The following is a 27101-nucleotide window of genomic DNA, read 5'->3' on the forward strand; positions in this document are numbered from 1 at the left end:
GGCTGACTGTCCTCCCTATGTCATTCCTTGCAAGTTTCCTGTGAACCCTCCTCTTATCTCCTCTGGGGTCATTATTTCCTGGTCACATACGCTAGGCTTAGCTTGCACATACATCAGTACTGGAGGACCAACAGTAATTGGCAATGATATAGCAGCTGGTGACTGTCCAATTCCCCAACCCTGTGGAGCATTAACTCCCACAGCTTGATTCATCATGGGTGCTGTAGCTACTGACTGCGGTCCTGTGACAGAAGTGTAACTCGGAACCACCTGCTGCTGTGGCTGAGGCAGCAGTTGTGGAGTTGGCTCAATCTGCACTAACTTTGCTCTTGTGTATACTGGATCAGGCGACACCATCAAACTCGTAGTAGTCTCTAATACTGGGACATCAGGATAGAGCCTCTGAATTTGTGGCGGCTGCAACTGTATCTGCATGTCTGGTGCAGTGGGTACACTGACACTATTCTGTATCGAAACTGTATCACTTGTCTGTACTGTATTCGTGATTCCCTTATTTTGTGTCGGATCTTCAGGACCCGCACTAGTACTCTGTCCATTATCATTTATGGCATATGGTGGTGGGTGGTCATGTAACAACTGATTAAGAAACTTCTCATTGTCTGAATCATCTGCATCTGCTCAAGACCTCGGAGTCTCCTTTGTCTTACTAGAGCCCTTGTCTGTCTTACAAGTGGCCTTCTTTCCCTGTGTCTCGTCTTCTTGTGTTATTGCCGGAAACATCCTAACTCCATCTACTATTCCCCTTCTCCACATCTTAGTCTCGTTATCCCATCTAGCCTCCGCTAGAGTCTTTTCTGCTCTCTTCATTCTCCTCACAAATTTCTGCTGCTTATGTTGTATGGCCATTAAATCCCAGACCGATAATGCCTCATACTGAGCTGGTCTCGGCGGTTGTTGCTCACTTAGCACCCTCTGCAAATTTTCCAAAATCCTTATATTAAACGTTCCGTATTCCAGAAACGCTAAACATCCATCTTTTTCTGTCAGTTTGCACCACTGTTTTAACCAAAGACATGGCGCGACTCCCTTCTCCTCCATTACGGTATAAGCTGGAGTATCCTCTGGCGGTGTAGGCTCCCCTACACTCACTGTAATGTATGTATCTCCCCTCAAAGCACTCTTTAGAGCCTTGAAAAACTTAATTTTTACGTCTTTTATTTTGTTTAAAATCTAATCAGGAAGTCACTTTAATTCCCAGAACACTCTTCACCTACTTTCTCAACCAATTGCCTCTCACGGACGGCTGCCAATCCGTGCGCGTCCCCTCTCGGCAACTGACCTATCCCAGCGCTGCTCCAATGACGTCACACCCACTGCGGCTGACAGTCTTGCGGCTTGTCCTCCTCACACAGAAACAAATGAAATATATTGCGAGCACCTCAACAATAAACTCAAATTTGCCGGTTTTCTACAGGAAGGGTAACGCAATCGCTTCAGAACTTTACAGAGATTTCACTTGAAGCCTCAGCCGCTATTCTCTCCTTCTCAGCTCCCGCACTCGCAAGCAGAATTCGACCCGTAAATCAAACTTGACTCATCAACCACGCCTGATTGACCTATTAAACCGCACAAATTACAACATAAACCAAGTGTCTCATACACTTATCAATATACTCCGGAGTCTTAGACCACGACGGGTCCGTACATCACCAACCACCACTTGGACAATTTTTGAGCACAAAGAGCCACAATCACATGGAGTTCGCCGACTTCCCTACTCTCATACTGCGGAGTACGCCCATTCCTACTGAAACATTACCTGGCCTAAATTCACACAAACTTCACAAATCACCTGCGATATGCATGAGCTGAGCAAGCGCAAATTCTACACCACACATGCTAGAACGCCGAGAACATACCCAACTCACTTAGGCAAGCTCAGAGATTCCGGGAAAGTAATTTGGAACTTAAAGACACATCATGCCTCCAATTTGCATTATTTCGAAAAACACTTTTAAACAATGGTCCTTCGTCCTAAGGCCCCCAAAGGGTGAAACCGTCACTCTGCTACCAAAACTGGTAACACGTCCCAATCTAAATAATTTACTCACTCTGGGACTTGTTTTAGGCCGATGAATCTTGTGACCCTGATTGAAGACACCTTAAGACGAGATAACTAATCAACATGTCAATCAATATGTCAATAACGTCATCAATAGTCATCATGACAAACCAATTAGTTTAATCAATAACATTAACAAGACTCTGAAACCACCATGACCTTTCAGTCTTGAATAACCACACCAGTTTAGTACAATTTATGATGTTTATTCCCTATTGATTACAATTCTACGAGTACGTTTATTAGTCTCAAAACCATGAAATACATCAGCATTGTCATAATATTGCAACTCGAATAAGTTTTCATCAAAGCAAAGATCACGAACGTTAGAACATAACACAACATCAACATAGGTTAACCTTAGCAGAGTAACATTAGCGCATTATTCAACAAAGCATGGATTCAGTCATTTGTCTGTTTGCATCCGTTTTAGTGAACCCCTTAACTAACCTCGAATTAGCATTGGCATGTTGGGCTTCATGCAAAACAATTTAGCAACACGAATTTAGAAAACATCTTTCTATGGTCTTTGTCAAAAGAAGCAGTTTGTACCTAGAAAGGAAAGGCAAACAGACAATTACAATTTCATCATCATATAGTTACCTTCCGTAATGGGCCAGCATACAGAGTCAGTCTTCGTCCTCAGGACATAAGTTGATTCACCATCAGCCAGGGAACACAGCAAAGTTCAGCAGGACAGGATAAGTAGGGACACTTTCCTCATAAGGAGGAGAAGTATAGAACGGGCAAGATAAGGGTGAGGATGGTTTGAAGAGTCAAACCACAAAGTCTCTATGCAGAGTGACAAAGTGTCTGGGTCATAGCAAAAGTTTGCAGTGGCATCTCCTAATGGCTCCTCGTGTCAAAGGTTTTTATCCCTTTTCTGTTGTACAGTCCCCTAATTTCTAATTAGGTAGGGTTGGCACCCCACTATCTCCATCCAGTAGGTTTCCAGTGGTATCATCAAAATTGTCACCTCATAACAGTTCTCACGTAGTTTATTGGTTCTGGTGATTGACGTCTCCACCGGGTAGAATGTCCGGTATGATTTCATCTTCTCGTGGTCCTCTCGCATCCCCAGTCAGTAGGTCCATTGTCTATACTGGTTTAGGCGACTTTGTACCTGTAACAAGTCTACATTGTTGCATTTAGCAAAAATGTGTCCTTTAGCAAGTCAAATTTCATGAGAACGGATCTACTACAGTTACACTCATCTTCTAGCTTCTGGAAAAATACATGTCCTTCAGCAAATCAGCACACTGCATGTTAGAAAAACACATTTAATATGAAACCTGGCAGCTAAGCCCCGACTCATGCTAACTAAGGCCTAATGAATTAATTAGCAAAGTCTTAACATATAGCTCTTAATACTAATACAAAATCATACATTAATGCATTAATAACTCATTTTAGTCAATTTTATTAGTCCCCCCATATATTGGTGGCCACTCCCCGTGGGCACATTTCAGTCTCATGTTTAGTAAAACACATTAATATATTTTCTATGCAGCATTATTATGCATCAATTCATAAACATTTCATGTTAATTTTGATTATAAGAGCTCCGCTCCATCAACACAATAATGCCTTTCAATATGGGTACCACTCCAGTCAGTACTAAACATTTGTAGTTAAGCCTTCAACTTTCAAGGCTTGTAGTTGTAGTTTTTTACTGGTGGGACATGTAATAGGCTTCAATGACTTGCCCACCCAAATCTAGCAAGCAAAAATAGTCTCTTCTAGGGGCATGGAGACAAAGTCTGCTTTTTCCGGTGCCCAGGCAAAATCAGTGTATTGGAGGTCCACTAGCCACCAGTGTAGTTAATGGATGGTATTACTGTGTCAAGTTTCTAAGGCACTTTAGTGCCCTCTTAAATGGTACAGAAAGTATCGTGAAGTTTATATCTCTAAAGACTCTAGTGATGTTCAAGAAAGTCTGGTGGTGGTGCACCAATTGGGATGTTGGTACCTACCAATGGGCACAGAACATTCAAGGACAAAGCCAGAGACAGTGTGTATCCTGGTATAGGGACCAGTGGGTCAAGTGACAAGTCCAAAACTGTATGGGTACAGCCACAATTTCAGCAGTTTTGGAATCAAGTAGCTCCTCTAGCTACTCCAACTCTCCTGGTCAAGGGGTGAAATCATAACACTTAAAACCTTTGGGGCATCCAGAAGTTCAACAATTTTCCAGCTGCAGGAAGAGGGATTCTGGGTTTAGTCACAAAGTGATCTCTTCCTTACTTCTTTGCAGGTCAGGTCACAACAATGGTTTAATCAGGCCTAGACTTAGTCGGAGGCAGCAATAAAGATACTACACTGGTGTGAAACTCCTTTTTGGATGTGAAGAGAAATATGAAACACAGTGACGGTCAAGGGACCCAGTACTTGTAGCTAGACCTGTTGTATCAGATCATCTGCACCTTTTGAATTTAAGGGGCTCCACCAATCCCAGAAAGGTAGGGGCACCACACAATCGGTGTTCAGATGGGGTCATGACTCACTGTAGCATTTCTTGGGCTAGTTTGATCTGGGCCAGGGTAAATGGACGTTTGCTTGAAAGATATAATGTAAGATCTTTCAGGTTTGTAGATCACAGCAGGAAGAAGTAAAGGTCTGTTGTAAGAAAGTGCTTCTTTTTGTATGCTCACCCGCAAGTGTTGGACTGGCGCTGCTGGTTTGTCGACTGCGAGGTGCACTTGGCCCTGCTGTCCAAGCCCCAGTGCATGTGCTCTGACCTCTCCAAGTATGTGCACAATTGGCTAATACCGACTTGGTATATTTAACTTGCCTATAAGTCCTAGCATATGGTACCAGAGGTGCCCAGGGCTAGTTAGTTAAATCTAACTAGTGAACTTAATTGTGTCATCACTGCAGTGACAAGGTGAAAACATGACTCTTACCTGCCACTGCAGCCTAGTCAGACAGCTCCCAAACTGTCAACTTGACATGGTAAGATAAACGAGCTTGCTAAGTCAAAGCCAACAAGGCAGGGTGCTATTTAAAGGAAGGGCATGTTCCTCTTGTGTTTGACATGCCCCGACAGTGAAAATTCCAAAGTGCCTCTTTCACTGTAGTAAGGCTGGTTGGCCCCATTGGCTAACATGGAGTTACACTAGCCACCACACTAAGTGCTAATTTCCATTTGGACCACCAAAGACATTACTTCAAGGTATCAAATTAATTGTTCCATAAACTAACTTCTTGCTTTAGTCAGATATAGAGTAACTTTTAAGGCAAAGGTGACTTTAGAAAGTCACCACTTTGTTGCCCAAAACTCATAGCCCTTTCTGACTGTCTCCAGCTGTTGTTTCCTGTGACAACAGGCTGCCTCCTGCTGGAATGGTGAATTGCTACTAGGAACACTGAACAAAGAGCATTGTTGGTGGGAGGAGGTGTGACTGCCTTCAACAGGGTTACTGCTGGACAAAAGCCACAGTTGGCCCAGCTTCAAAGCGGCTACAGCCTCAGATAAACAAATGCCGATTGCCCCTTGGCCTCCTTGCTCCTTTGTGTAGGCAGACAGGCTGGCATCTCCTCCAGATGGCGAAACCTGTTGTAGAACCGTTTTTCCATGAGGAGTGGCTGATTATGCTGGATACACCCTCGGGGTGTGCCCAGAGCTCCACACAGGGAACTAAGACCTGGGCCATCTTGGATGCAGGCGGAGAAGGGTAGTCTGGAATTTGTTTTGGCCGGACCCTGCACGAAGTGATACAAAATGGGAAAGATTGCCGAGTGGGAACTGTAGCCTTGTTAGCTAGTGAATCCTCCATTCCCACAAACAGGAAGGTGGCATAAAAGTGGCACCCCTGATACAAAGTCCTCAGGTAACTACTGGACTGGAAAGAAGACGGAAGGAAGACTGCTCTGCTGCTGTTTGAATCAGACAAAGAGAAGCTGCACCAGTGACTCGACTGCACCTGACAGACCTGCAAAGAAGACTGTGTCTGCTGTGCCCACGTGTGGGAAAGAACTCCACTTCTGCCAGGATAGAAGATATGATTCCAGGGTCTAGGTGGCTAGCCCCCTCTTAAGTGTCTGGACTACAAAAGCTAAAGAGCCTGCACCCTCTAGAGTCCAGCTCCCCAGGAATGCCTGCTCACCGATGGATGCCCCAGTGCAGCCTGGGAGAATGAGTCTTGACCATCAAGAAATGCCCCAGTATTGTTGGATTCATGGCCAAAGGCAGAGTGGACTCTTATCCCCAGCTAAGAAAGATTTTCTTGCCTGCACGTAACTGTTGAGATAGCTGTAACCGGAAGTCCAGTTGTAACTGAATCTGCATTGGACTCCACTGGTGCAAAGTAAGAGGTCTAGTCCTCAGTCTGGTAATTACCCCTGATGTTCGTGGTCCAAAAGATGGTCCCAGGAAGACTTGACACACCTCCTCAGTATGTACAGCATCTTTCATTCCTTGCTTCAGGACCATTTCTTTGCTGGACCGCGATTAAGGATAAAAATACGAGGACCCTGAAACTGCTGGTCCTGACAAGTAACTCTTTTCCTGGACTTGGGTGGGCCCTTTGGGGCACATCCAAGATAGCTTTAGTAGCTGTTTTTGCCAGTTGCCTCATAACTGCTTAGTACGTATACATATATTATTGTATTCTAAAGATTAAACTACAGTGATTTTTGCTAACTTTGAAAAATCATCTCTCTGGTTTCCCTCAATGGATTTTTGCCACTTTAGTGTCTATTGAAAGATACAACTGTAACCTATTTTTATCAATTGGTGCGCGTTTTTATTGAGTTGTTTCTTTCTTACAGACTGTTTTGGTACTTCTAAATGCTTTACACTTGTTTCTTTAATTAAGTCTGATTGCTCTGTACACAGCTACTCTGGACTGAGCTAAAGATTTTTTTATTAAAGAACCTAACTGGACCTGATTGTGACATTTATTAAATGGCGAGGTCTTACAACCACTCCCCATAATTATCCACTTTCCTACAGATTATATCACTTGGAGAACTGCAGCTATTTCAAAGGGGTTATTGGATGCCTTTCACACTGACAGGGACACTTTTATTATAGGCAAGAGGAAATGGAATCTAAAATAAGCAGGCTCCAAAGTTCAGCATGGATCGTTGACAGCCCCTCTCAAACCAGCCACCGCCCTGTTGGAATCCACATATGTAGAGTACACTCCACATACAGTTGCAGGCCCTTATTGCATGCCACAGGCACGATGAAGGTAAAATACCCAGGTGGGAAAGGATGAAGGGCCAAGAAGCTGGAGAACTATTCTGTATTTGGAGAGAAGGGAAAATGTCCACTCTCCTCAATACAATTACACTGGTACGACTATCAGTTTCTTAGCCTGGATAGGTAAGACAGTAACCACTGTCTGTTAAGATTGTATGCACATTGAGGGCCCACCCTTAGAGCTCTTCTCTGGGGTCTTAAACTTTTTTATGGGAGAACCCGCAGTGATCCCTTGTGATTATCGAACATACTAAGAAAAAACAGGGTTGCTCAGAAAAATACAGCCACATAGCAGGGCTTCACAAATCGCCAGAGTCCTGCGGAGCACTTACCGCCCAACAAGGGAAGTTTGTTGTGAAATAGTGTTTTCTTTGTTTGTTTGTTTTTCTTATAAGCCTGGGATTTATTACTCAGGATGCAACAAAGAAAACTAAAATGTAGTGACATTGACAGTTCTAAATGACAAAGATGATACAGCTAAGGCTGATTCCGGTTGCTAATGTTGTAATTTGCTTCTGAAAGGGAAGTTGTGGGCTCCAAGACCTGTTGGGGAAAGACCCGGTGCAGTGAGTCAGCACCCCTAGAAAACCTGTCCGTTTAACCGTACTAGATGCGAGTGTGTCAATTCCGTATCACTGAACTGCCCTATTTCCTTGTTGTGGGGATGAATTCACCTCTGACGATTGCACAGCAGCACCACAGGATGTTGAGAGGTACACCATTGAGGGTAGCTCCGAAAATTGGTATTCTATGTATTTCTCTTAAGTAGTTTTTATTGTAAATAGAGAGCACACTGTGTAATGGGAGAAGAGACATGAATTGATTTCTGTTAGAGGAGGGCACCTATGCCCTAAATGTGAGGTGAAAGCTAGCTTCTAATTGTTATAACTTTTCCCAGACAGGATCCATCCAGTCATGAATTTCCAAATAAACTGCAAATCATCTCTTACTAGCTCACGATGAAATGTGAGTTTTTTTAAAAAATACTCAATTTTCATAATTCTTTACTGCTGAATCTATTTAAATTGTTTATTTAACTAGATTTGTTCCTTCTTGTTGGAACACTGTGAACTAATTCCATCCCCGTGCACTTAAGGAACAATACTTGCAGTAGAATCCCTGGCTTTAAAATGTCTTATCTGCGTTCCTGAAGGGGTTAGCAATATTTGGGGATTCCTCTGTTCAACGTTTCCTATATATCCAGCTATTGAATACACTTGACAGGATCCCCTCGCTGTTGGTAGGTGATTGCCTTTTCTGGGAGAGGTCAACCCCAAACCTTAACCATTCTGACATACAAAAATGTACAGCCCTTAGCCTCCTAGTAGTTTATTCATTGAATAGTTTGGGCCTTTCCTAGGTCCTCTATTGGAGTCACGAGAATCCAAGGCTGAGGACTCCTTGCCCAAACCCTGTGTCCGAAGTCTGTCTTCTGAGGCTGCTGCTCCCTGGTGATGTCATCTCAACAACTGACAAGTCTTTTTTTCCTGTGGCTCAATTTTCCAGTCACTCGTACACAAAACAAGCAAACCTGGCTGTTCACAAGAACTCCTTTCAGTTGCACATTGTTATCACAAGCTGCCACGTTTATTCCAGTCAGGAAGAGAGGGGTTTACACAGACATTCAGCCAATCTGAAAATCATTTATGTGAAACAGTAGATGCTATTTTTCACCTTGACTCATTCTTACATACCCAAGCAGATACAGTGCAGTGATACTTTCAAGCCATTTGGTGTTACTCATCTGTACTATGCAGAAACTTCTGAATTTGCTATCATGCCCCTTTAACATTTTAAATGCTAGACCTATGTTTACCTGGGACAATATATAGCAGAATCCCCTTGAATTGACTGATAGCCTTGGTATTCTCCTTGAATAGGAAAAAGAACACGCCTACTTTAATTTCATTCAGCAATTGTGATGCTAGTCTGCATCAGGAGAAATCTGATTGGGCAGTGAAGAAACACTTCAAGGAAGACTACCAGGGCTTAACGCAGAATGGAGGGATATCCCTGCAAATTGTTACAAGCAGTCCACGAGATTCCTGCCACCTGAGATGAAACTGCTCTCAGGATCCTTTCCATAAAGGCCTGATGCACTGCAACGTCCCAAGTTATTCCTTAAAAAGCTGCACCTCTGATTGACAACGTTCTCAACTTAGTTAAGGGAACGTGGAATGAGTAGGTCACTAGATGTCTGTGGATCTGCATTCTTTGCAGAAAGGAGTGAAATATTGCACGAAGTGAAAGGTGGGAGGAGGAGGTAAACCCATTATTTAGTAATGGTCAATAATGTGAAGCACTTGCTTGACACTACAAAATATCTAGCAAACAAACTGACAGGAGCTTTGTTGACTCAGACCTAAGTGAGAAGGCCTCTCTATACTTCATCCGTAGCAAAGATAAAAAGTCCACAGTGAAGCATGCTGTGTTGGGCAACACCTTCTTTTCCCAAAACAAATTGGAACCTACACCTTTGACAATCTTCAAAACTCACTGGCTAGTCCCTGAAATAAAGCTCTTGATATACTTATGTATTTAACATGCATTGCAGCCAGGCTGTTATTCACTCATGACCATTAACCACTTGAGTCTGTCACCACCTCCTATGTGCCTCTCCACTTTAAGTCCTGTCAGAAGCATTTCTTCTACATGTGAAGAACCTGGGCACCCTTTCCTAGGGGCAAGACCATGCTATACTTACGTTTAAAAAAAAATAATAATAATACAGTGGTTACAGCAATGTTTTGTGCTGTGATGTTATTAAGGAGTATTGTGCTCTTTGGCTTTGTGAGCTACATAATCGAAATCCGTACTATCAGCACTCAGCTGTTCAGCCTGAAGCCGTGGGGGCCTTCTTGGGAGTGAGGGTACATTTTGTGCCAAGAACCATGTTCAGGGGTGTGGAATTTATTAAAATATCTACTTGTCCAGGGGACAGGTTGCTTCTCAAATCTACTTGTCCTGTAAAAAGATCTACTTGTCCCTTTGGTGCCATGTAGTGTGGCGACAAATTATGACCGCAATTAATAGCCTCTCTGATTATGCCAGGGCTACTACCATAGTAGTGCTTGAATACTTGCAGTTTCAATCCCTACTGTAGCAATTTCCTTATTTTGCCACCTTTCTGCAGATCTGCATACTGGGGCTGGAGGAAGCAGTAAGCAATAGTTCCAGGGCTGGAATGCCTTTGAGTCTGCAAACCTACTAACCTGCATGTTTTAAAGATTTTTACCAGCTTCTCTCTAATATTTTCCCATAATAAGAAAGGTTGGACATTTACTCCTGACAATGGCAGAATTAGAACTTCTTCCAGGGTTGGGAAGAAAGTGGCTGGAGGGAAAATGAACTTGCAAATGCTCAATAGATTTTCACATGAGCAAATCTACACATCGTATTTACCCATGCTAAAATACAGTTCACAAATATTTTATAGGGGTACGACATATACCATGGGTGCACATTTGTGACTTTCTTTAAGAATTTGGGGCCACATGTAGGTAGGTTCAGATTTGTGACCTGCAAATTGCGAGTCGCAAATCCGAATGTGATTCGCAAGGGCTTCGCAAATGCCAACCTCATGAATAATCATGAGGTGGGTCGCAATTTGCGACCCCCTCGCGAATGGTGGCCTGCTGGAGACAGCAGACCACCATGTCTGTGACTGCTTTTCAATAAAGCAGTTTTTTTTTTTTTTTTGTAATGTAGCCCGTTTTCCTTAAAGGAAAACGAGATGCATAACAAAAACGAAAAATGAAACGTTTTCGTTTCATTTTTTCAGAGCAGGCAGTGGTCTGCAGGACCACTGCCTGCTCTGAAAAAATGTTTACAGTGACATTCACAATGGGGAAGGGGTCCCGTGGGGATCCCTTCCCTTTTGCGAAAGTGTTAGCACCCATTTAAAATGGGTGCAAACTGTGATTGGTTTGCGCCCGCGTTCGCGGTCACAAAACAATCCTACATTGCACTGCGAGTCGCAATTAGGAAGGGAACACCCCTTACTAATTTCGAGTCGCAAACCCGTTTTGTGATTCGGTAACCAGGTTACTGAATCGCAAAACTGGGTTTGTGCATCGCAAATGTGCTTTTTGCACGTCGCAAACAGCGAAAGTCGCTGTTTGCGACATGCAAAAAGCTACCTATATGCGGGTCTTGGTCCCTAATTAGGTCTGGTGTTAACAAAGACATTTTGTTTTTATTAAACTTCTATTTCTCTCTCTTTCGGCTGGCTTTACTGTGAGTGATCGCATTCTGCTCTTCCACAAGGAGCATATTGCAGTAGTTTTGTTAAGTGTCAGGAACTACAGTGGCAATCAGTGACGTAACGAAACTGGAGGGTGCCCCTTTGCAAAGAACATGGAGGAGCCCCCTCTCCAGACTCACTCAGGGCAGGTGCTGTGCTGAAGGGGCCCCCTGGAGGGCGGCTGCGGGGCCTTTGTTATGCCGCTGGTGGCAACGTGTGCTTTTAGAGTTCAAGAACTTTTTGGGGGGGTTTTGCCAGTGTTTGTTACAATGTTGAGGGCCTGGTAGCTCCCACAACAATAAAGTGTTACAAAAGCCATGTCAAAACAAGACACGCATTGATGAAACTAAAAGACTTATAAAAATATGTCAGATCAGTTGGCTTTTTCAGTGTTTGTTTATTTTCATGCTTCCCATAATCGTGTTGAAAATGGTTACACTGATTTTCCATTAGAAATATTTTTGGGAAATACTAGCATACATCAACACATTTTACTAAATGACACTTCATTTGCATATAATCAGAGAGCATTCTGGGAGCATTATACTTAGCCTCTTAGCCTAAACTTTTCAAACATGTGTGTACACGTTTTTTTTTTTTTTTTTGTTTTACTGGAACCAACGTCAGTAGTGAAGTGTGACCTTAAAACATTTATTTACAGCACTCACCCTAATAATGAAGGCTTTCAAATAATGAACCATAAATACAAGTTCGAACAGCATTATCTTTTGGAAACACATTACCTCAACTGCAGAGAGTTCCACTCTCTGTAAACAGGCAGCCAAAGGGTTTGTGCTGCAGGGGGTTGGGCCTACTTGTCCCAAGGACAAAGTAAACATAAAAACTTGTTGCCCTTGACCCCAAACAAGATGTCCCGGGCGTCGGGCCATAGGAATTCCACATCCCTGCATGTTGTTTTGCAAATATGATTATACAGCAAGATAAAATCTTCAGCAATAAAGGGTCAGGCTCAGTACTGGGGGAGGAGTCTTGGGTGTGAGAGACCAATATATTCATTAATATCAGAGCAAATTAAAAACAAGGCGTCAATAGCTATGATGCAACTTATTCACCATTGCTTACTGAAATTTGTTGTGGAATGTTCTATAATGACATCCATACTGACCAGGATGTAGGTGTGGAACCGCAGGATGCTAGGATAGCCGGTAACTCTAGGCGTTAAGGAACAGGCATATGGCAAACCTGCCTAATCTTGCTAAACATTAGATCCAGGTGAAATTTCTGGCACACTAGCATAATGTTGTGCCATTTCACAAATTTTGTGTTACATGAAATTCTTGAAATTACACCACATGGCAACATTGTTGTGAGGGAACAACACAAATGACCAAAACACAAGTGCCTGGTCACAGCATTTCTTGTTTAAGATATAGGGGGTTATTACAACTTTGGAGGAGGTGTTAATCCGTCCCAAAAGTGACGGATATACCACCAGCTGTATTACGAGTCCATTATATCCTATGGAACTCGTAATACGGCTGGTGGTATATCCGTCACTTTACTGTCACTTTTGGGACGGATTAACACCTCCTCCAAAGTTGTAATAACCCCCATAGTGTTAAATGTTGGTTTTAAAATTAATGTAATTTGGGCAAAATTTAATGGAATTTAGGGAAAAAACTAATTTCACACATCTTAATAGCAGGGAACCAAGGAAAAAGCAGGGAACCAAGGAAAAAGCAGGTAACGTGCTGGGAGGGATAACTGTGTGTGGAAAGTTGCCAGGCAGCTTCTGCACGCTAACTTTGAGATTTAATACCTCTGGTACCTGCGTTGCCCCAGAAGCGGTGGGATCAACCCAGATATTAGTAGACACACAGTTTATCAGTCTAGATCTTGTTCCTAACTTCCATAATCGAATTGTCCAGCACTTCTAACCAATATTCTAGCCCTTTTTAGTTCATTCGGGTACCTTTGGGAACTGTAGCCTGACCTGTCCCTTTCTCCGTATAGCCCATGTTCTCACAAGATGTTTTATTTTTACTCTCCTTTTCCTTGAATTTGGCCCAACCTTGCTTCACAATCCTGACCTACCACCCTCACCCCCAAAATTTGCTGTTGATAAATGAGTCTCACTCATTCTAAGTTGCAGTAAAAATGCTAACCACCGTGCCCACTTTGGTAAGAGGCTGTGCAGTAGTTGCAAGTGAACACATGCACCTGGGTGAAGGCTGAGCAAGGGTGACAAACTCAGCCCAGTATTTGAACAGATGGAATATTTTCTAAATTAGTTATGGCTTGTTCAGGTCTTGTCATTTAATTGTGGGTACAACATGTAATATCACCATTTCTTTTAGATTATGGTGTGAATGGTTTACTGGAAAGCTTGAAGTGCTTTACTGTATAAACATTGTAGATAAACGCTGTGCCAACCCATCAGATTCACTTAATCGAAACCTAGAGAAACCTAGAGAAAAGATAAGGCACTTTATATGAGTTTAAAAATGTCCCGAGTACAAATATAACATTGATTAGTCATACTTGTGCTCATTTATATACTTTGAGTACTACAGTATTTTCGTGAGGCAGTACTTTGGAATTTCGGCTGTAACCTATCCAGTTGGGCCAAGTTAATTAGTCTGCCAAGAGGTAGGTCGATCAGAGCCACCCTCAGGCAATAGGTCCATTGGCAGAAGATTAGCCTGTACCTGGAAGAGGAAGAGGGTGATGGAGAAATATGCATGGGCTAATTAACTCACACTTGAAGACAGTCAGACCTCTAGCACCACTCATAGGAGGGGCTCCGTTTTGGAAGGGGTTGTTGTCAGTAGCTGAGCTATAGAATTTGGAGGAGATCCCAAAGCTTGTATTTTCCATGTTGAAAAGTCCCAAAATGTTGTGCAAGAAAACAGGTCAGAGGAGGAGGGATGACGTCACCTTTGACTTGGTCAGAGACAACCACCTTATAAAACTCCACCTCTGCTGCCCAAGGGTAGAACTCTGATAAGCACTAGGAACTTGCAGAAAACAAGTAGGGCTGGGCTCCACATAGATGGTCCCTTGTCTGGATAGAAGGAATTCTCACTCTGGAATTGTCCTTACTTGGACTCTGTTGGCTGTGTTGCTAGGGCCAGTGGACTCACCTCCTCACTCGGGCTGGGAGACAATAGAGGGTTGACTTGCTAGGAGTGTCTGTGGACTGGTCCTTTAGTATATACTGATGGAGGACCCTGACTACAAGTAGACACACAGGCACCCTGCTAGTGGCCAGGAAACCATGGGATCTGGAAAATGCAAGCAGAGCGTGTAATCTGCTTTTAGGTCAAGTGGGTGCTGCTCAGGAAGACTCCAAGCCAGTGAGATTACTATGAGCCCAAACAGAAGAGCAGTCCCTTGGTGCTTAGCGGTTCACTGCTGCTGGAAGAGGGTATTCTGGTGCTGGGCTGCAGAAGAACATACAAAAACTAAGGGAGCAGGATGCAGGCCCTAAGCTCTCACTCATCGGAGGGAGAACAGTTACAAATAGACTTCAGGGCGTTTGAAGAAGTGACACATCTGGTGGTTGAGTGTGTCACTGGGAGCAAAGCAGGGAAAAGCTTAGCTCAGTGAGGCTAGAGAAAATAGGTTGTGTTTGACTCCTTTGTTCTGGGCCTGCCCAGGAGGTCCTTCGTGCCATCGGGAGCGGCTTCATAATTGGCACCCCCAGACATGGCCATGGTTCTCGGGGAGAATCTTCCTAAAGACCATGTAGCATTCCCCTCTATCCATCTGCAATTCTGTGGCAAAGAGGAGGGCTATTTCCCCAGGGAGAATTGTTCTGGGGAACATAGCCTTACCTCTTCCATCCTCTTAAGTCCCTCCAAGAGGATACCACTGCCTTTAGGTATAGTTTGCTGAATGTCAGTGTATCCCTGTACTAGGGCCTCTGTAGTGGCCAGAACCCTACTTCCTTCTCCTTGCCTGTTTTTGGGGGAAATGGGAAACACACAGCACAACAGTTCCCTCTGGGCTGGACTGTGTGTTGGAGAAGTAAGCAGGACCAGGCTCAACTCCTCAAAATGAGAACATTGCAGTGAGGGCAGAAGGTCAGCAGATACCACGTGGGTTGTGGGAGCTCCCTTGTTGTCCCCAACAGGAGTGTTGTGGGTATACCATCGGGTTTGAGGCACCAGGTGGGGGGAAAAAATGCTCACACCAGTGGGGATTGGATTTGGGGTTCAGAAGGGAAAGGAACTGAAACAAAAAGCAAATATTTCCTGCTGTGGTTGATTTGAAGAAAATATATCTGCAGGCCAAAGGACTGTCCATAGTGCACTGGGGTGCTCATTTTAATATTTTACTGGGGTGTCCAGGATAAGCAGTGGCACTGCACAACATTGCTTTGATTTCCGGGAGCTTCCTGGATAGAATAAAACAAAAAGCACTGACTAGACAGCAAATTATTGAATTTTATTTGATACATACTGAGTTCTGTGTCTGTAGTTCGCAGCACCTTCACTGAATTAACCTTGGACGTCTCTGCCTTGCTACCATGAGCCAAATGTTTGAAATGTGTACTTGTCTCCAAGGTTTGAATGGGGGAGGGGTACAGAGGTCCCAGGACATCTGTTACAAAAGATGGCAGTTGTTATAGTTTGGGCCTAGTAGCTGCCTTGGGACTCTCCAACCTGGAATCCTTACGTCTGCACTTACTTGCTGCTCCTGTTTAAGTGGAAGGCAAACTGGTTGATGTTTTATTGATGTTGTTTTGCGGTGCACAGATTCCACATTTGCACTTCTCTTCAAGTTCCAGTATTTCCAAACGTTAAACATTGTGTGTGTATGAAAGCTGAAAAGTGGTTATTTCTGTTACCAAGAGGAGGTGCTGATAGTTTTTCCCCCCACACACCCCATCTAGCATGTTATAAATGGCCTGCCGACAAGGGAGGCAGGAGTGAGGAGAAATATGTGATGCAGTGCTTAAGTCGTAGGCCAAGGCCAGTTGGATCCCAACCTGGTACCAAGGAGCCAAGACTTTAATCCAGCTTTCTTCCTTTTTTCCTGCATCCTCCTCATGTGTGAATATTTAAATATCACGGATACCCTGACTATCTTGATTCGTTTTTATTCCATTGGATATGGATGTGTTTTTTTTAATCGGAAACTGACTTGTATACATGCAAGTGGTCTTTGATGTAGCATAAGAGATGGTTTGCTACTCCTAGTGCCTTGTAATCATGGCCTGAGTCATCCATTCGCCTTCAAAAGTTTGCTTACGTCGTCCCCTATTTAGGTATCTTCCGAAAATAAGGTGATCTGGTTTAACTGTCAACAATTAGAAAACATCCTCTCAAGTGTTTTTCCTATCCACACACACTGAGCCACTTCTGCTGTAATTTAGGTATGGTGAAGAAACCTCTTTTTAGTTTACAGTAAAATATTGCACAGCCCTAAATGGTCAACTTCAGAAGCACATTTTTCTGTATATTGCAAAACAGGATTGGTTAATTGAGATCTTTCACCATGTATTTCACACTTGTAGACTTAACCCAGGGGATCATTGTATTATCCCCTTTGTTAACTTATTAACACATATAGATTTCATGAAACCACGTCCCTGGGGTGTCCTTGGGACGTGTGTACGTTTAGATCAATGTTTTTGACCCTTTGCTATGCTCTCAACACCCCCCCACCCCAAATCTGCGTCCTCTGGGTGAGCCACTGCAGGCCTGATCTAGATGCTCAAATCAGCCGGGGATCCTATTTGACCTTTGAGCCCAATAAACCAAGGTCCCACGTGGCCCTTGCCTGCCACCCACACCCCAACCCCATGTGCCTAGAATGAAACCGAAGACACAACCCCAGGAAGCAAAACAGGTGCAAACAACACCCATCCAATGTCCGAACCACACAATGTGGAAGCAGAAAACATGGGACCAATCCCGTCCCCAACCCTTGCGACCAAACCATGTGAGCTAGGAAAACACCTCAGCGAGCATCCCCCTCTATCATCACTAGACATGAGCACCCCCAAACCATTGATCCCAGGATAAGCGCTACACAAAAAATCTCTCCTGTAGTTGATCCAACAGACAGTAATGCTGCTTCATGTATAACAAGAATCTAGGCCACACAGGGTGTGCATCACAACAGACTTCACCCCCCACCAGTTCACCAATGGCATCGTCATCAGGTGGGGCGTTTAGGAAAGGGACATATCTGTAGTTCATGTCACAAAACACCTGTGGTGATGTGACCCAGTGGAAACAACTGCCAGCCTTGCAAGATGTGGAAGCATTCCCGAATGGTAGAAAATACCCCTGATCCAAAATATCGTGACACTGTCTCTCCCGTCCGACACTCCTATCCCATGCACATTCTGGGTAGTCCCCACCACCACACTAAGAAAAAAATAGTCTCTGGTGCCTAGTGGGCTTTCAACAGAAAAACTGAAATATAAAAAATTGCCCCTGGGGGAGCAAAAGCCCTTGCCCAGGGGGCCACTCCCCCACCCCTGATGTCAAGTGGTGGATTCCTGCTGGAGGATCGCCCTCCTGCGGCGATCCCCAATTAGGGATCCACTAGGGAAATCTACTGTTGACAAAGAGATTCTCCCCTTTCCAATTAATACCTCTCCCATCTGCATCAGTGCTCGGCAGGCTGAGATAGCCCTGCGAGCACTGAGGCAGTGAAAGTTAAACAAGCCGATTGGCTCATTTTGCTTTCATTTTCATTAACATTACGTCAGCACCCCATGCGCGCTGATTGTAATTTGATTGAAAATATTGAAATCACCTCAGGAGCTAGGGATGCTCGTCCCCCAGCTCCCAAGGCTAATTTCAGTTTTAGGAAATCCCTCTGAGGCCTGTGTTAGAGGGATTTCCTGCCTCATGTGCAGGGAAGGCTCGGAGCTGTCCTCTGCACATGGGCACCAGCGCGGGGGATAGCTTCGAGCCATCCTACGCATCGAAGGGGTTAAACAAAAATATATCTATTTTATTTTTAAATAGCTCTGTAGAGACAGTGGAACAGTTATTTTGTCTTGTTTCGAACACTTCAGAGAAACCTACATCAACCCAACAGGACCCACATGCATGTGAACACTAAAGTGCTTGGTTTACTGTATAAGCGATAAAGGGTTTGTCTTCCTTCTCCACAGTGGCTGGAAGTGCAGAGGTTACACAATGGTCCTTATGTATGCAATATCATAATATTGCGGTGAGAATAGCACAGGGCGATCATAAAGTTGTAGTAGTTATGTTTCCTCAAGTGGTATGAATGTTTTTGTGAGTTGTATGGAGCAAGCCATGTCTTTGTACAGTAGTTTGTTTTAGTTCACACAAGGAGCTGTAACAGCAGCAAGAAAGGCCAGGCTCATCAAGCAGAAAGAAGGTGATGAAATGTCGCTCCAGATGGTGGTCATAGTGATGCTCAATAATCTGTTCCAGGCTGCTCATATGTGTGTATAGTTTTGATAGTCACCTTTGTTTTGTCATGTGAATAGACATTTGTCATTAATAGTTCTGAAATTTTAAAGTCGTGTTTCAGAGACCGTCCCTTCAGTTCTTACGATAAAATATTGCATCGAGCAAAGGTTGGTAAAGTGTACTGTAGTGAATCGGAGTGTAAGGCTATAGAGGGGAAAGGAGCCAGTCTTGACATGGATTGTGATCGAGGTGGCACTACTGAAACAGAAGGACCCACAGAGATAAGCTGGTTTCAGTGGTGGTTACCTTTTCTCAGGTTGAGGAGTTTCGTCTGAACAGTGAGGCAGTCCTCAAGAGAATGACAATTCTCCAGTTAACATGCAGAGAGAATCTTGATTTCATTAAAGACAAAGGAGGCTATCGCTAGGCATAGAACCCTTATTGCTGACCCAACATGCAGCGCTTCAAAGAACATAAAGACATCTCAATTTGAAGCATTCTAATCCAGAACCATAGTACAGTATATATGTCCATGGCATCAGCTATCTTCCTCTTTTAGGGCTGTGAATTGAGAGAAGAACTTGAAACAAAACAGAACATCAGAAGCGACATAATCAAGCACTCCATCAATCCATTGAGATCTGATCCAATCACTAACTGTTTCCTATGGACAAAAAAAACAATAAGAGTTAATAATATTCTTCTTAATAGTTTTCTCCTATGAATAGAATTGGAAAAACAAGTTAAACTTATAATTCTTTACTCTCCTCATTATGTTCTACATATTTATATCTGCACAGTAAATACAGAGTGAGGTGAGTGGGATAATGATAGTCTCTGTTGTCTCTAATGGAATCAGGATTCTCTCTGCATGTTAATTGGAGAATTGTCATTTCATTACAAGATCGGAGGCAATCATTATGTATGTTTAAAGCCATCTACAACATTGCTACTTACATGCTTCACTGGTCTGAAATGACCATTTGCGAAGGTGTTAGCATTTGACCAGTCTGCTGTTTTTAAGCTATGCGAAAGAGTGCCTCCAGCACAGAACACTTTACTGGCCATTGCATCTCTGGCGGAACGTGCACCAAATGTTGACCGATCTATTTCTGCCTCACTCATTATTGTTTTAAACCATCTAGCTGTTGTGGCTGTAGATACTGCTTTATGTGGTTTCACATAAGCTATTAAAAGTTTATACTCCCCATCATGTCTAAATTGTAGCGTTCTCTGCTTACAAACCTTCTTGCACCTTACCACACACAGTTTCTGACAATCCTGAAATGAAGGATAGAATACATGACCAGACATATTTTTTTTTCTCTTCCAAATATCAAAGTGGACACCATCTGATAAATAAATGCTGTTGCAAATGTCTAAAACTTTAACATCAGAAACCCATCTGAAAGGTACTTAACATAGAAGTGTGCTACTTTTTGAGAAATCTGTCTCAAAGAAAGATAACTATTTCCTTGCCAAGAATCTGAGTTTAAAAATCAGATTTACATCACATAAAAAGGTATAACAAAACTTAGATGGTCTCTAAAATCTAATTCCCTTTATCATTCTGCTTATAAGTGGGTCACATTCAATTGTGGTATCACCCACAAAGGCATGGCCAGTTGAAACACCCAAGCTGTGGCAACTAATAGATAATCCTGACTAGAAGCGTTCAGCCAAATAAATCACAAGAGCTTTTACAGGATCCAGACCCCTTTCCAAGCACAAATTACACCATCTGCACCAAACCCCTTTATCTCTCCTGAATACCTGGTGCCCATGATTCATCCAATAAATCTTTAGGCTTTCCCGAAAGGCCAGAGATTCTTCTGGAGCCCCTGATATGTTCCAAACAAGAAGGTTCCGCTTTCTTTCTAATACAGAAGGATGTTCCTCTCCATCTGAGCCCACTTGCAACCCCAGATGTACCTGAATAGGAAGAGGCTGTTCTACTGCAAGTTCCAATACCCTTGAGAACTATACTTGTGAAGTCCAAAAGGGGGGTCACCGGAATTAACCTGCATCCCTTTTTCCGAACCTTCCAAAATACCCTCTGAGCCATTCCAAATGGCTGAAATGCATAAGCATTCTTCACCAACCAGTCCTGTATAAAGGCATTTACTGCCACTGCTCCTTGGTCCGGCCTCCAACTGAAATACCTTGGAACTTGACAAGTCAGCCTGCTGGTGAATAAATCTAGATGTATTGGGCCCCAAAGTTCTTGAATCTTCTGGAATTTCTGGGTTAAATTGCCAGTCGCTGAAGTCTCTGAGGGGGCGTGAATTCCAATCTGCCCTCAGATACTGATCACCTGGAGTGTGCTGGCATAGCAATTTAATGTTCCCAACGAAAATACAATATCTCCTTTGCTATAACTGTTTTGATTTCTAACCTTCCAGGCGATTGATATTAGGAACTGCTGAAATCAACACTACACTGCTTTCTAACTAATTTTTGAAGCTCCTTAAACCATTCAACCCTGCCATCATTTCTAAACCATTTATGTGCAGAAAACTCACCTGACTCAACCATCTTCCTACAGTCTAAGTTGGTCAGACAAGCTCCCCTCCCCGCCTAAAGAACTTGCATCTGCTTCTAAAATAAACGCTGGCATACTTCTAAAAATTGCTTTGTCATTCCAATTCCCCAGGCTGTATAACCACCACTGGAGATCTTTTCAGGCTTTCCGAGATAAACCCAGTGAATCTGCACACCAAATGCGTTTCCTCAGCTTGACTGCCTTTAACCTCTGAAGAGCTCCGTAGTGCAGGGGCCTGGAGAAATTGCTTGGATTGATGAGGCTAGGAGACCAATAGTTCTTTCTAGATCCTTGAGAGTTACTACTTCCTTTCCTATTAGGTATCTACGTCCGTTCTTATTTTCTTTATCTTTTTCTGAGGTAGAAGTAACTGGGCTCAAAGAGTTTCCACCCGAAAACCTAGGAATTCCAAAGATTGACTCTATATCAAGACCTATTTCTCCACGTTCTCAGCGAACTCCAAATTTTCTAGAAGTTCCCCCATCATATGTAAATGTTTTAGAAGTTCTGAATTTACCTGGCTCCTCAAGAGTATATCCTCCAAATATATTATTCTCCTCTCCTTCAGAAAAGCTACCCCCAGTTTTAAGACTTTGGTAAAGTACCAAAAGGCAGAGGACAAACCAAAAGGAAGACAACAAGTTTGGTAAACACCCTTCCATTTGAACCTGAGGTATTTCTGCAAATTCTTTTCCATAAGATTTGTGAAATACGCATCCTTCAAATTTAGTTTTACTAACCAATCTTTTTCCTGTAATATATCTTGTAAAAGTTGGATACCCTCCATCTTGAAATGCCTGTAAACTAAATATTTGTTTAGTTCTCTTAAATTTATCACAGGGTGCCATCCTTTGTCTTTCTTTTTCATCAAGAAAATTGCACTCACAAAACCATCTTTTGAATCTACAGCCTGTATCATTGCGCTTTTCTGTAACATTTGGAAAACCTCCACATCCACCAATTCGTTTTTTTCTTTGTCAAAGACAGGGTTCCCGGGTTGAGAGGCCTGAATAGTGCTTTCCCAGAAGTCTATCTTGAAACCTAATACAGTTGACAGAACCCAGGGATCGTTTGTCATCCCCCCATTTCTGAATACACAGTTTTAGCCTTCTGGCAACCTTTGCTTGGAAAGCACCAAAACACATTGTTCCACATAACTTTGAATCCTGCACCTTGAGATCTGGCCTTTGCTGCTCTGCTTCTAGATCTTCCTCCTTGCAGGAAGAAGCCTGATGAGATTTGGGAGCCTCTGCCATAGCTTCTTGAACCCTGATACAAAAGCCCTGTATCCATCAAGACAGCCCCAGCGCTACTCCAGTTTAGAAAACAGTTGAAGACTCACTTTTTGAAAGAACACTACATCACAATGTATTAACCGTCCACAACCCAGCTTCCTCTCCTATTACTCATTGAATTTAAGCTAGTCTTTGACCATATACACCCCTGTACTGTCTTTTGGCTAGGTTTGTGCTATAGAAATGCCATAGTCCTACATCAATACAGCGTATTGATTCCTTTGCTATTACATTGAGAGATATAACATATGGAAAATAATGATATTTGATTCGATCATTGCTGTGCTCAAATAAGAGAATTGTGTGGAGGCCTACATCCACCACATAGATTATACCACCTTTTGCCACACATTGCAAATGTAGGGAAGTGAGTACTCTCCCTAATAAGTCACTCGCAATAACTCCTTCACCAACGTCTCCTCACCTAACCTAGTTCAAATATCATTGCACATCAGTTCTTGACCCCTTTAAAGTAAACAAACTCACTACTTTCCACCACTGGTCAGGATTGGCACTTTCTTTGGGAAACTTGTGCCTGTCACCCACTATGACAGTTATCTTTCTTGGTGATTTGAATCTTATACTCAATATTCAAGTACAACTCTCTCTCTCTATTGACTTCTCTCATCACTTGCTAATGAACATGAACTCAACAACAACTCAGTGCTTGGAAATTCCTACATTTCATACTGTTATCTAATCTGAACCTCACTCTCTACCTTCCATTGACCACTTATGTGTTTTGATCGCTTTAATAAAGACATTATGGTCACCACCCCTTCAGCACTCGCAAGGTCTCCAAAAAGATCCAAAATCCGTACTTCTTCCAAGCATTCCTCCTTTCAAATATACATGGACCTCTCTTCACTACAAAACTATACACTTTTCGATCTATTTAAGCCTACCTTGAAGCAAGTATTCAATGCCCACTACCCCATATCACTTTCTCTGCTATGGCCCCTTGGCCACAAACATAAGTTACTCTTCATATTTGAAGTCTAACAACAAAAATGCATGGGTTGCTTTGTAGATTGGCAAGAACAAGATCTCTACAATCCTTAAGATGTGCAAGCAAGATCTGAGCACACTCTTTGATGCCTTACACAAAGACAAACCTTCATGCTGTCAAGGCCTGGTAACCTCACTTCATTCTTAGCCAAAGAGATTTATGTCACTATCAAGAGTCTATCCCCACGATGATTACCTATCAAACTCTTCAGTATCAGCCAGTGACTTGGCATCATTGCATCTCTTCAGAAGAAATCCACATTAGAGAAAACCATTGTAATCAGCAACTGCCTCCTTCTCTGCCACTTCATCACAACCTCACTCGGCAATAGTATTAATCTTCAGCACAACATCACCCCGTGAACTAATTCCAGCAGTGAAATTCGCAAAATCATGCTCTGTGCTTTCACCCACTTCCAACCCACAAACCATGAAACCTCTTGCCCTCACAACCAGAGTTATGTTATTCTTGATCACTTTATTTAACCATTCCCTTGTATGTGCCACATGCTTGAAATCAATGGATGCCTGATCTCTTGAAAGGAAAACAAAAGTAGTGGTAATAATCCTGTTTCTCTCTCCAGTTATTGCCTAGTGTCACAGCTACACTTTTTCTCCAAAATACCTGGACATCAGACCTTGAGGCGTATTAATCTGTGCTTCCCGGCCCTTCATTAAGCTGGATGCTGCACTTTCCAACATCTCATACTTTATCACCAATACGTATCGCAGATTCCTTTCTTCTAGAGATTACCTGACCTAAGAAATCATCCTACTCTGCTGTCATTCCTGGATGTTTCAGGTCTTGCCCAAAATTGTCTTTTCCCCTACCTTTCTGTCCGTTCCTTTTCAATCATGTCACTGTAAAACTAACTCCCTCTCTCCCAGTGTCTCACTAGGCCTTCTCCCCTTCTACATTACATATCTCCATTCATACTATATACTAGTTTGAATTTGAATACTGTCGCCAGACTCAAATTGTTTTCTGGTATTAAATTGTTCCACTGCCGTCCCCCAGTGGGTGGCTTTGCACTCCATTGTTAAAATTACACTAAAAATGGGGTCCTGTATGTTCCCTTCACAGCTGCACCTGTCTTTTCAACTGGCTCTGTTCGGTTTGACCCTGGCGCCCTGAAGTTCACCTGTTCTAACAACAAACGTTCTAGTACTTTTCAGCCCGTCTGTGGGAGCCGCTGCACAACATAAAATATGGATTATACGCAAGGTCCATAAACTCATCCCACTCGATTCTGCCAAAGCTCTCATTAGTTCTCTGGCACACAGCAGAGTAGACTTCTACAATCTACTCATAGGCCTGCCTCAGAACTCATTTGTCCCACTGAACAAAGTGTTTTACTTTGCCACAAGAATCTTCAACAGTGTGTCCAAGCATAGACTTACCTGTACATCTGGTCATCAAGCAGCCTGGCTGTCGGCTAAGAACTGAGCCATTTACATCACACAAGCAGCCCTGCACTGCCTCTAATTTCCGATTGTTTAACCTTCAATACTCTCTGCTGAAGCTCTTTACCAGCCTCTCCAAGATTTTATGAATTCAGAATTTGCAATAAAATTGCGAAATTGGTACTTTGGAAACAGGTTGCAGTTATTACAAAAGTGTCCATAAATTTACAAAACAGAAGGAAACCCCTTATTTTATTGACCCAGGGTGCAGTCAGCAGGCAGAGTAAAACACATTTAACCTTCAGTCAAGAGTATCGAGTTTACTTTCTGTCCTGCCTCCTGCACGTGACGCCACCACGCTCGTAAAGAACTGCCTCCATTCCACGTTCCTGAAGCCTCTTACATGCTGTTTGCCTGAACCAGCCGCACTCTTCTTCAAATAATCATAGCCCAAAGTAAAGACTTCCAAGACTGGGACACACCAAGGTATGAAGATGAACAAGCCTCCTGTGGAAGCCTTTTTATCTGTTCTTCATTGCACGCCTGGCATGTGCATCATCCTTGAGGAAGCCCTTCTGGCATGTGCATCTGGACAGAATGTTGTAGCTCTTACAGTGTGTCGGCATGCTGGTGGTGCTGACTTCCAGAGCCTTGACTGACAGCTAGACATATGTTGATGTCATCTCCTCCCCCTGTGCAGCGTGTTCTCCTGCCGCCATGTGGGCGCTGGCCTGTGACTACACCACTTCTCACTGTAACCGGGCCACTTCCAGCATTCTGGATATGGAGACCCAGCTTCCACCTTGAGTCCAGCTGACATCCTGGACCTGCTTGATATATGGATCTTTGCCATTTCTTAGGATGAAACAAACATGCTGTGGTAAATGTTCGGAATGTGGAGGGGCATGCCAGAGTTATGCATCTTGCTTTTGTTCCAGTTTATATCAGAATGGCTTTCACTGCATGTCTACCAGAGCAGCGACAACTGTCACATCTCCTGAAAACAAGCTGCAGGAGCTGTTTCCGAGGTGTAAGTTCCTTGCCTCCATGAGCCCATGGTTTCTCTTGAGGAAGGTGGTCATCGAATATAGGCAGCTATACTTGTTTTATGTAAACATGATGCCACAAAAACCCAATAGCATCCTGCAATGTTTTCAGTTCCAATCTGCAGTATCCCAGAGCATCTGTTAAACTTCATCCCATCCCAACTTTCTTCACGAAAAACTGAAATACCATCTCTACAACTTCAAATAGAAAAGTGAGTGAGTGAGTGCAGCCGTGTTGGGTTCATCACTGCTAATTTCTATATTGCACATCTATTTTCCCAATGGTAGCCTTAAACCATGTCAGTGCATCTATGCCTTTTTATAGATACGTATGCAATTAGGAATACTTTACGCATGCTCAAATGTGCTTTTTTAAATTAATGTTAATAACCCTGTCATCTCCTAAATAAAAATGTCATAACGTACCCTAGTTTAAGAAAAGCAATATCTTTAATGCATGGTTTTTGGTTGTGCAGTATCCCAGTATTATTCTTACAAAACCAGCACAACTAAACATGCCTGCGAGGATAGGAGGTGTTTGATTCCTGGAGCAAGTTCCTTTTCTCAGCACTGACAATTAACGAATCTCAGTTATCACCTACGATTGTTCATAACATGCAACCACAAGTTCTTGGAGTAAAGTTTCCACACACAAACTACCATATGCGTGATCAATCTGTGAGAAAGTAGCCTCTTTCTAGCCTTGTTACCCCCACATTTGGCCTGTTTGTGAGTGTATGTCAGGGTGTTTTCACTGTCTCACTGGGATCCTGCTAGCCAGGGCCCAGTGCTCATAGTGAAAACCCTATGTTTTCAGTATGTTTGTTATGTGTCACTGGGACCCTGCTAGTCAGGACCCCAGTGCTCATAAGGTTGTGGCCTATATGTATGTGTTCCCTGTGTAGTG

General features: G+C 43.1%; 1 protein-coding gene across 1 annotated transcript in view; it reads left to right on the forward strand.

Annotated features, from left to right (window-relative positions):
- UTP23 (UTP23 small subunit processome component) overlaps nt 1–27101 on the forward strand; it is a 68672-nt gene that overhangs the window by 17803 nt on the left and 23768 nt on the right. The window lies entirely within an intron of this gene.

The sequence above is a fragment of the Pleurodeles waltl genome, chromosome 2_2, assembly GCF_031143425.1.
Source record: "Pleurodeles waltl isolate 20211129_DDA chromosome 2_2, aPleWal1.hap1.20221129, whole genome shotgun sequence".
In the NCBI taxonomy this organism is placed as follows: Eukaryota; Metazoa; Chordata; class Amphibia; order Caudata; family Salamandridae; genus Pleurodeles; species Pleurodeles waltl.